Below are 10,932 nucleotides of genomic sequence, written 5' to 3'. Positions count from 1 at the left end.
GGAAGTAGAGATTGCAATAGAGGGAGACAGAAAATGGGTAGACAAAACGCACTCTAGGCAACACGTTTTGGTTCTACACACACGAGTGCATTGCGCAGTTACATTACACCCCCAGAGACTGCCCAATCTGGTCAAACAAAGACTACAGGTTTAAAAATAGGCTTGAAGACAGGCGTCAACCTAAGTACCTTATTACTGCTCTGTAGTAATGGCGGCACCCGTGCTTTAGCTTAAACATCTTAAGCTAAAGTCGGGTGCTGAGATTGCTTCAAAAGTAAAGAATTGTCTATTTCTTTACTTTTGAAGCAATCTCAGCACCTGACTTTAGCCTAAAGATGTTTAAGCTAAAGCACGGGTACCGCCATTACTACATAGAAGTAATAAACAGAAAAAAAAGCGAGATCCCGCTTATGCTACCGCCGGCAACAGCTTGCAGTACATGTGCTCGAGTGGTGCGCGTGGAGCAGTAATCACGCCATATGGCGCCTCTGCTCAAGCGCGCGCCCGCGCACATGCACTGCAAGCTGTGGCCGGCGGCAGCATTTTTTGAAGCCCTTACTTTAAGTCTCGCCAGACCAGCATAAGCGCTGGGTCAGGCGAGACCTAAAAACAGCTGCCTGCAAGGTAATAACAGCAAGGATTCCATCCTTGCTCAGTCCCTGTTTTGGCTCCATTGATTAACGAGGCAGGATTTTGAATGTAACATTGCCTGTGTTTCCATCTGTGATGAATTATAATGTTTCTGTGCAGGTCTTGCATATACCCTGAACAAGTTTATCAATCCCTTCTTGTGTGTAAACCAATTCTCCTACCATGTCTCTAAAATATGTAATAAATCACCAAAACCTCGAGCAGACAGCTATGTCACCGTCCCTGTGAAATCCCTTTCTAAAGCAGTGTCTTTGAAGCTTTTCCAGTGTTATCATCAATGATAGTATTTTACCTGTGACCCTTGTTCTTGTTGCCGCATCTATACCTTGATCTCACTGCGTCAGCCACATCATGTCCCTTGTATCCTCAGTAATTTCTTTTAGAGTACATTTGGGTGACCGAATGTTTAGCCACTTATGCCCACTTCATTGCCTCCCACTCTCTACCCCTGCTCGTACCTAAAGTGAATGTGTTCAACTTTGCCTTTTTTACTTTATAGAAAATGCTCTGGGGCCCCAATGTCAAAGCTGTCATTACAATGATAACATCAAAATTGACCCCGACTTTATCGTATGGAGGCGAGATAATGCTGGGTGAAGATGCAGACCTCTTAGAGAAGCTCATAATACAGACCTATAAAGGAGTCTTTCAAGTGTCGAGCTCTACCTCACCAGCACAGGTCAGACTTGAATTCTCCCTGGTAAAGCAATCTTTAGGCAGACAAGGAGCTTTCCTAAGATGCTGTCATAGAATGAGGAATTCTCCCACTGACTCGATGGCACACTATGCTGGGACCAAAATAAACCTACAAAGGGGGAAAGGATACTTCAACAAGTACTTACAGGACAGCATTCGAGAACTTTGGACTTAGTGAATTATGGCAACTGGCTACAAGTGAGCAAGTATTCAAGAAAGCAGTGAATATATGAATTCGGCTGAAAAGTCGATTGGAAGATAAATGACACTAGCCAAGCGAGCATAAGGGGTGGCTGGTGTTAAACTCCTATGATGTCCAGCAGCAGGAACAGCCCTACTTTGAAGTGAACCTTATCCCTCAGTGGCAGGAGGAGGGTCATTTGGAGGACAAGAGGTGTCGCCTATGTCATTTGACATATGAGACCTTCTTGCATATCCTCTGCCTCTGCCCTAGTCTACTGGGTTATCGAAGGAGCCTGCAACGTAAAGAAGTTCTAGCCCTAAGAATAAGAACGTACAGGTAGAACATTTGACTGGTGCAGTTTCTTGCCATTTTCAAGCACTTGACTAGGGCAAAGGTCCCTTCCACACAGTACCCAACCATACGTTAAACCAGGAAGTGCGCTAACAGCCTGGCGCAGCTTGACATAGTGAGCTCCCTATCAACTGGCTGCTAGGGAGCAAGTGAGTCTGGCGGGGGCAAGGAACCCTGCCCCCTATCCTGTCTGTGGGGGCCCCAAGATCCATGGCGGTGCCCCATGCCCGTGTGTTTTATAACTAGTCGCGTGGCTACATTATCACGGAGGAAAGGGATCCTTCTGATGTTTTAACATAACAAGCCTTAAGCCCTTTGTACATTAACTGCGGCTATTGTTGGTTGGATGTGCCCTACCCTGAGCATTTTTATCATGTTTGTGCCTCCGCATGTCAGTGATTTATTTTGGTTGAACACTGTCCCAGGCCCCCGGACAAACACAGCTAGACCAGAGTTTGGAGGAGAATTGGTTGCACCTAGCCCTTTGCCATGCACTATGCACTTTATAGTATGATATCTATGTGGCTATGTTCCAGGTTTTTAAACCTGCTGCTATTTTGGGGGAAGGTAGCGATATGAGATTTGTTAAACCCTAAGTGCTGTGTTTATGCCACCACATGATGCCCTGAACCTGGTGAGGCCGGAGCGCGGTGTCTCCCATTTGCTGCCATCTGTGTTCACTCTTATTCTATATGTGTTTATGTTTGCGCTTGCATTATGTTTTCTTGCTTTTTACACAATGCACTTTCTAGTATGATATATATATGGCTACTTTCAAGGTCTCATTTTTGTTGCTACCGTGGGGAGAGGTATCTAGAGGAGATCTGTCAAAATATAGGCGCTGTGTATAGGTCACCATATGATGTCCTGAATTTGGCGAGGCCTAAATGGTGTGTTCCTCATCAGCTGCTATGGTTAATATGTTTTTATATCTGTTTTAAGTCTATGATTGTATTCTGATTTTTTACTTTGTATATGGTCATGATATCCTTGTTGATGGTATTCCATACGTTTATGGTTTTTATTAATTATAAACTAAATTTCTGTCTTCCTGCTCATACCTAACTTTATGTCACAATAAGTCTTCAGTTCCTCTTCAGGTTCTGTTCTAAATAATGGGGCTTGCAACATATTAGGTTATAGCTTCTATGTAGGACACTCTAGGCCTTAGCCTACCACAAATAAACCAGTTCCAGAGGAGAATGATTTGATATTACTCATCCTTAAAGTGCGTATCTGTCACCCTCTATATGTGCATACTCAGCATCATAAAATAGTCCAATTTGGACAGTGTCCCTTGCACTGAAGAATGAAGAAAATATTCCCTATTGTCAGCATGTTGGGCCCTCCAGATACCTATCAATCAGAGGTTGTACATAATACCTAATAATGTGCTGCACATATGTGAACATGTGTTCACCTTAGAGGGTGTTTTTCCAGCTTGTTGGCTAGACACAGTTGAAGTCACCTGCCCTCAATAGGAGTGCTTTCATCTGTAGAATAAAAAGTTCCCACAGAAGACTGCAATATCAGCGTAGGGTGCATAGAAGTTCAAAAACATTTACATTCCCCATTCAACGATCCACGCAGTGCATGGCTACCCTATGAGTCCCTTGTATCATGGGGTGGGCCTCGTGCAACCCATATTTTCAGATCGGTTGAATACATTGTGTAATTTGAGCAATGAAACCCACTCCTTTTTTGATCGATGGAACCCACACCTTTTTTAATGTTATTACTCCCAGGTAATGTAAGATAAGATGTATTCAGATGTGTTTCATTCTGACACGTTGTATGTACTCCCCTCCGTCTAAGGTTAGAACTTGGAGCCTGTTTCAGAGTTTGGTGGATGGATTACTCAATCACAACATGACGGATATCCTTTTCACCTGATTACAAGTGCATTATATCTGATGGCGTTATTAATAAAGCAAACACCATATCCCACGGATTGTGACGGAGTAACTCTTCCACCAAAGTCAGGCCGTTGTTCTCCTTACTGAGCATACCTATAAAACACCTACAAATATATTAAAAAAACGTAATCTTGTTTCTCTCAATCTTTGGGGGACAATTCAGAATTGTGTTTATTTGTCTTTCTCAAATTCCCATCATTGCAGCATCGCATTTAATGCATTCCTTAATTTCCCCTCCTTTGGAACACTACATCCGTTTGCCCTTGGGTAGCACCATGCTCTAGGACATAGAGGATCCTTCTCTTAATTAACAACCAATTACTAAACAGTTAAAAGAACAAAACCATTGTGCTTAATCACTAAACCTCTCACAAGAGTGTTTGTATGCTTGTGCAGAAGAATTCGCTTGTGCTCTCCATTCCTTCCCACAGCAGCCCAAGTACAGCCTCCCAAGAAAGGACTAGTGTCGAGGGATGTGTCCAATAAGCAAGGCATGGGTGATCCGAACAACTACAGCATACCCCTAACTCCTTCTGGTCTGTCGTAGACAGTATAGCTATGTCCCAAAGCCCTCAGTCATTGAAGGTGGATTCAATCACTGTTCGTGGTTGCACCATTGCACTGCATGCATTCTAGCTCACGATACTGTAAAAGTGTGTAAGATACTGTGTGCCTGATAGCACTGGGCCTTTTGTTTTTTTGAAGCTAGGTTGTCTTTCCCTCCAATATATCTTCTGTGTTTCTGCTCACGGTGACCTTGGCTACGATGCAAGCCAACTGGTGGTGCTCCATGCACTTTGTGGTTTTGCAAACAGCACGGCATACCCAAAGAGTACTCTACCACGAAGAGAGAGTGGCGACCAGCCTCTCCAAAGAGTGTATCTGCTGACTACAGCACCCAGGTGATTTGAGTCTGGGTAGAAGCCTTTTCATCTGTTTTCCTGTGGGAACATTGTCCACCCGGTTTCCACTGTAAAGGATATGTTCCATATTTCTGGGACATTTATGTATTCCTATTAAATGTTTCTGTCAATTGTGATGTGACTGATGAATGCTAGGTTCCATTGCACCCCATGTCATTGTGCACTGCACACAACGGTGGTCTCCTCTGTGCTAGATTGGTGATGTCCATTCTAGTCGTCCCAGAATACTGGGTCACCTACAACATCACCCTTTCCTAACACACGTGTTTAGTCCATGGCCCAAAGCTGTTGAGCTTTACCAAACAACAATATCTCAGTTTTATCCCCGTTTAGTTGCAGGCAAGTGCTGCACATCCAGAGTGCAATTTTCCTCATACAATCAGAAAAACTGGATTTTACCCATCAAAATCCTTTTTGAAGGAGGTGACTAGTTGAGTGTCATCGGCATAAGATATTATCTCGAAGCCGCATGCTTTTACAATTTGTTCCAAAGGGCTACATAGATGTTGAATAAAGTGGGACTCAACGAGGAGCCTTGAGGAAATCCCTTGTCAACAAGCATGGTGCACGTTGGAATCTAATTGTTCCATCTTATCAATTTTCCCTTGGCTTATGTAAATATAAACAGGGACGTTCAAAAATAACTTGAAAATGCAGGGCGTCAATTAAATCCAGGACTACTTCCTCCTCATAATTCTCGTGTATCCGTAATTTAATTTTTTCAGTCTCCCAGATAAAGAACCTGAAGTTAATTTGTGGCATCAACCACATGAACAGACTCTGGACTCTTTTTCTAGCTCCTGGCTATCCTTTTGTAACCCTTCCAACATTCTAGCAATGGCACCTGGAGATATATATTTTTGGATCCATGATGCTCAGGCATATTTTTTTGGGGAGGGTAGAGTCCTAAAAAAACACTCCGGGTCAGAACTGTTTCCAGCACTACAAGGTCTGAAACCAAGGATTGCCTCACAGCAGAATAAGGTAAAAAAATTACCACTTTTGACAACCCTAGGAGAGAGAGGAGTTGGCCTAACGACTAGGGCGCTTGACCTTGGCCCTGGGGAACTGGGTTCGAGTCTCAGTAATGACGCTGAACGTCCTGTGATTCTGGGCAAATCACTTAATCTCCCCGTGCCTAACAAAGAATGAATGTGTGTCCTCATGTAACGTAACTGGTGCTATGTAAGGTGCTCTGATACCTGATTGGATTCGGGTCAAGTTCGCGCTATATAAAACTCTGCAAAAAAAAATAAAAAAAACATTTTGAAAACCAAAGATAAATTTGGAATATGCAAAGATTAAATGGGCAGAATGTCCTGAAAACTGTTGTAAAAACGGTAACTTTGTGGTATGTACTCCGCTTATCACACTTCCATTTCTTGCTTCTAATTTCTTTTGCTACTCTCTTTCACTTTAATCATAAGTTAAAAGTGTGAGAGTTTATCAGTTTAGATAAACGTCACTTGGCTTTAGTACATGCAATGGTGCAACTATTTAAATGTCTCAAATTATGGACATGATTTTTTTGTGTAGATACATGAACGACATAAAAGTATTTCGCAAATGTAATTTGGTATCAACTTGTTTCATTTTAAAAAGAAGTCTGGTTTCCAGACTAAATTATTGTTAGCCTGCGTATTTCGTGCTCACCACTGCCGTCTGCTGGCTAAACTTGGTAACTCGTCAACGAAGTCCTGCAGCTAATGTTCTGTGAATAGAGCTGAAGATTTCTCATCAGGTGTTCTATTGCCAATTAATCTGGCTATGTGTTATGAGGAGGTTATTGTATTGTATTTTAACATTTATATAGCATTTACTACCCCTAGGAGAACTGAATTGCTTGCCTACTTGAGTAGCACGCTGTACAGTGTAGGGTGTGTGGTTGGAAGTTTTGTGTCTTTGATTTGATCCTGTGTGGAAAGTGTTTCCATGTTTTGCATGATGACCACCGAGATGCAGTTATCATGTTATGATGGGTGAAGAAGTGAGAGAGAGGTGCTTAGTTTATGGTTTTCAATAAGAAGTCAGCTTTGAACAGCTGCGCAGGTCCCTTTATGGTGTGTCTTATGATCATAGTCCACTTCGCTTGTTACTGCCCTGGGCAGGGCCGGCTTTAGCGCTGGTGGTGCCCAGTGCGACAATGTTTGTTGGCACCCCCCCCCAATGACCACCTCCACCACGGATTCTCTCACTAGCACCCTTTAACAGTGACCAAGTCATCATAACCACACCCTCTCAGATGCATTGAATTAGTTATATAGCGCCACTCATACCAGTGTAGGGTGTCCGAGCACTTTGCATCACACACACATTACACACAGACAATCAATCATACGTGTGTATATCCGTGTATAGGAAATGATACATAAGCCAAAGGACTGAAAGTGTAGGAGTCACATGGCAGTATAGTTTAAGAGTGCTTGGTGTGGAGAAGCACAAACGCAGACTTGAAAAAGAAACAGCATAGTTGGGAGTTTTCTTTAATAATAAGAATCGATTTCTAGCCAAATTAACCCTTTTTGCAACATTAATCAATGTTCTAATAATGTATACTTTGCAGTGTGTATGCAGTTCTGGGATGAACGTTAATAGCTCACTATTCTATATTAGAACTTTAAGTTATAAATTGCAAGTAACAAAAGGATGTCTCTTTTGAAAGCAGTAACCTGCTGATCTGTTTACATCATACGCACTCTGTAATCTACTTGGTGCATACACGTCCTTTGCAGCAGGCATATTAACCCTCTGCACTAACTTCACATAAGTGAAAACCTCAACTTTACAAAACACTGATCTCTCTCCAGGAAGATAATTAATCACACGAGTTTTCTTGACATGTATGTGAGGCCTGGTCATTGCCGGCGGAAAGAAACGCTGCAGCAGGTGCATCAAAAGCACAATAAACTTTCAAACACGGCGCCCCCAGGAAGCCAGCACCCGGTGCGGTGGCACCGGTCGCACCGCCCTAAAGCCGGCATTGGCCCTGGGCTGTCCAGGCTGATATATTTTACTTAAGTTTTATGGTCCCGAGTAGGCATAGGTTGGAGGGACGAATGGTGGAGAGATCCGCTGGGATGGACTTTCTTAATATTATCTTACAACTGATTGTGATTGTGGGATGTCAGGAACTGGTCGTCATATGTAGCTTGCTGGGACCCACAGTGGTGGACTGAAATGAATTCCTCCCTTGCCCAGCAGCATGTGGCAGATATCTTCAGTTATTTAATGGCTGTTCATTCGGCAATGGGTGATTTACTGATGTGGACTGGTACAGTTCTGATTGATGGACATGACCCATAGTGGTTTTGCCTTATTGGGGTGCAAAGCAGTAAAAGGGAATTATCATGCAGTCTGTATAGACTGCAATCGACTGCCAGACTGCTGAGTGTTACGGTATTAGTATTATGTCCTGATTCGGAGTTTCTTGAAGGAATAGGTGGTATTTATCACAGCTGCTAAATAACAATCAGGGCCGGCTTTAAGGTGATACAACCGGTGCAGCTGCACCTGATGACAATACTGTTTTGTATGTAATTTATTTGGTATGATACATAGCGCCTATTTCAAGTTTGTGGGGAATAACGTGCGGATTTTGGTGTTTAGAACACCAAAATATACTTGCCTCAGTAAAAACCATGCACCTTTTCCCTGGCTAAATTCTGGCAGGGTTGATCTGCCAATATTTTTCCAAGGATGAACTATTTACCACACTCTGGGCCATATATAGGTAAAACGTGTTTTGCGATTCTCAAATTGCAATTTTGAGAGAATCGCAATTAGAGAATGGCAAAACGCAATGTAGGTAGGATTAGCAAAATATTTTGCGAATCCCACATATTCCTTATTTGCGAATCGCAAATTGAGATTCACAAATAAGGAATACCTTGCCATTCATTCCTATGGGCTAGAAGGCCCATAGGAATGAATAGGAAGACATTCTCAATTTGCGATTCTCAATGAGAGAATCGCAAATTGAGAATGCAATTTCAAGGTTGCAAGGGTGTCAATAGGACACCCTTTTGCACCCCTGAAATAAACATGTGTGCACATGTGCACACATACATGCGCTAAGGGTATGTATGTGCGCCACATGGCACTTTGAAAAATGCAAAAAAGTGCATTTTTCTAAGAAATCGCAAATTACCACCAACTTCATGTTGGTGGTAATTTGCGATTTCTTAAGCCAAAATCGCACAACTTGGGTGCTTCCTACATTGCATTTAAGGAATCGCAATTTGGGATTCCTTAAATGCATTCGCAAAATAAGGAATCGCAAATTTTGCGATTCCTTATTTTGCGTGCGAATTTCAGCATTTGCAATCGCAATTTGGCTTCCTACATATGGCCCTCTGTAATTAGCTGCTGCTGAATTCCGACCCATAGCAAACATGGTTTTGTCAGGGGGTTAGTAAATTCCAACTAACTGAGTATCAGGGCCTCCGTGTGGGTCAGGAGAATTATACATCGTACTGTCTGTACTTTAATTGCATCTACGTAGTGCTTGCTACCCCTGATAGAAAGAACAGACAACCCCCAGTTATCTCAAACGTATTTACAATAAATGTATCACAGAAATTTAACAACAGGAAAACAAAAAAAATCGTAATACAATACTAAAATCATTGATTATAAAAATAAGTACTTCGGATACGATGGTGAGAAAAGCTGTTAAAAAAAGGCACAAAAATTAATATTGTCAAAGCAAAAAGGAAGGAGAGAGATTTGACTGCAATGATAATTTTGAAATATGACCACGGCGAAAGAAACGTACGCCAGATTTTACATAAATGCATAAGGTTTTAACTGAATGCAGAGCTAAGAGAGCACTCTCCTAAAGACCAAAGCCTCTCTGGTGACAGTGTGTTCCGCTAACATTACAATATTATTGGTCATACATGCAAAGAAAGAATGTTCCTGACTTACAGGATGTGTCAGCAGTGATTGTGTTGGTGCTGAGCCAAGGACACATAACACAACATCTGATGATGACGGTAGGCGAGCAGAGAGCCCATGTGAGTGCTTGCATGCACATCGCCACAGGGTGCTCAGGGTAAGCGTAGCGTTGAACTGCAGCCAGTGTGCTGTGCAGAGATTCAGTTCAGTAACGGCCACGATAGAAGCAAAGCGTCAGAGCAGGAACAAGTCAAGCATAGTGGTACTATTCAAAGAACTTGGGCATAAGTACACTTCAGAAGGCTGAGCTGCAAATTATGTGAGGCAGTGCGGCTCTCAGTGAAATAAAAGAAAGGAATCGGCATACTGAAGCTGAGCACATCCCAGAAGGCTGAGCGGCCAATCACATAAGTAAGGTCCACCATTTAGCAAAAAAAAAAAAAAAAAACAATCATTGGCAACGCCTATAGGTCTTGTCTATGCAAGAGATAATGGCTTTGCCAATATGTTTTAACCATGTACACTAGCTTGACAGCTGTTCAGCTTAGCTAAACGTTAGTGGCTTAAAAGAGAGTGGAGTGAAGTGTCATAAAGTAGAGTGCCATGGAGTAGAGTGGGGTGTTATGGAGTGGTGTAGAGAGTCGTGGAGTGGCGTGGAGTGGTGTAGAGTAGAGTTGAGTAGCATGGAGTGGAATGAAGTGGAGTGTTATGGAGTGGCATAGAGTGGAATGGCATAGTGTTGTTCAGTGTCGTGGAGAAGGTAGAGTGTTCTAGAATGGAAGGATACACAGTGGAGTAGAGTGCCGTAGAGTTGAGTGGTGAAGAGTGGAGTAGAGTGTCATAGAGTGTGTTGCATAGAGTGGAGTAGAACATTGTAGAGCAGGGTGGTGTAGAGCGGAGTAGATTGTTGTAGAGTGCAATGGCATAGAGTGGAGTAGAGTGTTGTGGAGTGGCATAGAGTAGCATGGAGTGGAGTGACATAGAGTGGTGTACTGGAGTGGCGTAGAGTGGCGTAGTGGAGTAGAGTGGAGTAGTGTGTCATAGAATAGAGTGAGGTAAAGTGGCATGGAGTGATGTAGAGGAAGTTGTGTAGAGCGTCATAGAGTGAAGTAGTGTAGAAGAGTGTTGTAGAGTGGAGAGGCATAGAGTGGAGCAGAGTGTCAGAGTAGAGTAGAGTTTAACAGAGAAGAGCGTCATAGGATGGAGTGTTGTAGACAGTTGGTTGTAGAGTGGTGTAGAGTTGCCTAGACTGAGGTGCCTTAAAGTACAGTGAATGAGAGAAGATTGGCATAGAGTACAAGTGCATTGGTTTTGA

The sequence above is a fragment of the Triturus cristatus genome, chromosome 8 (assembly GCF_964204655.1).
Source record: "Triturus cristatus chromosome 8, aTriCri1.1, whole genome shotgun sequence".
Lineage (NCBI taxonomy): Eukaryota > Metazoa > Chordata > Amphibia > Caudata > Salamandridae > Triturus > Triturus cristatus.
This window is presented reverse-complemented; position numbering follows the sequence as displayed.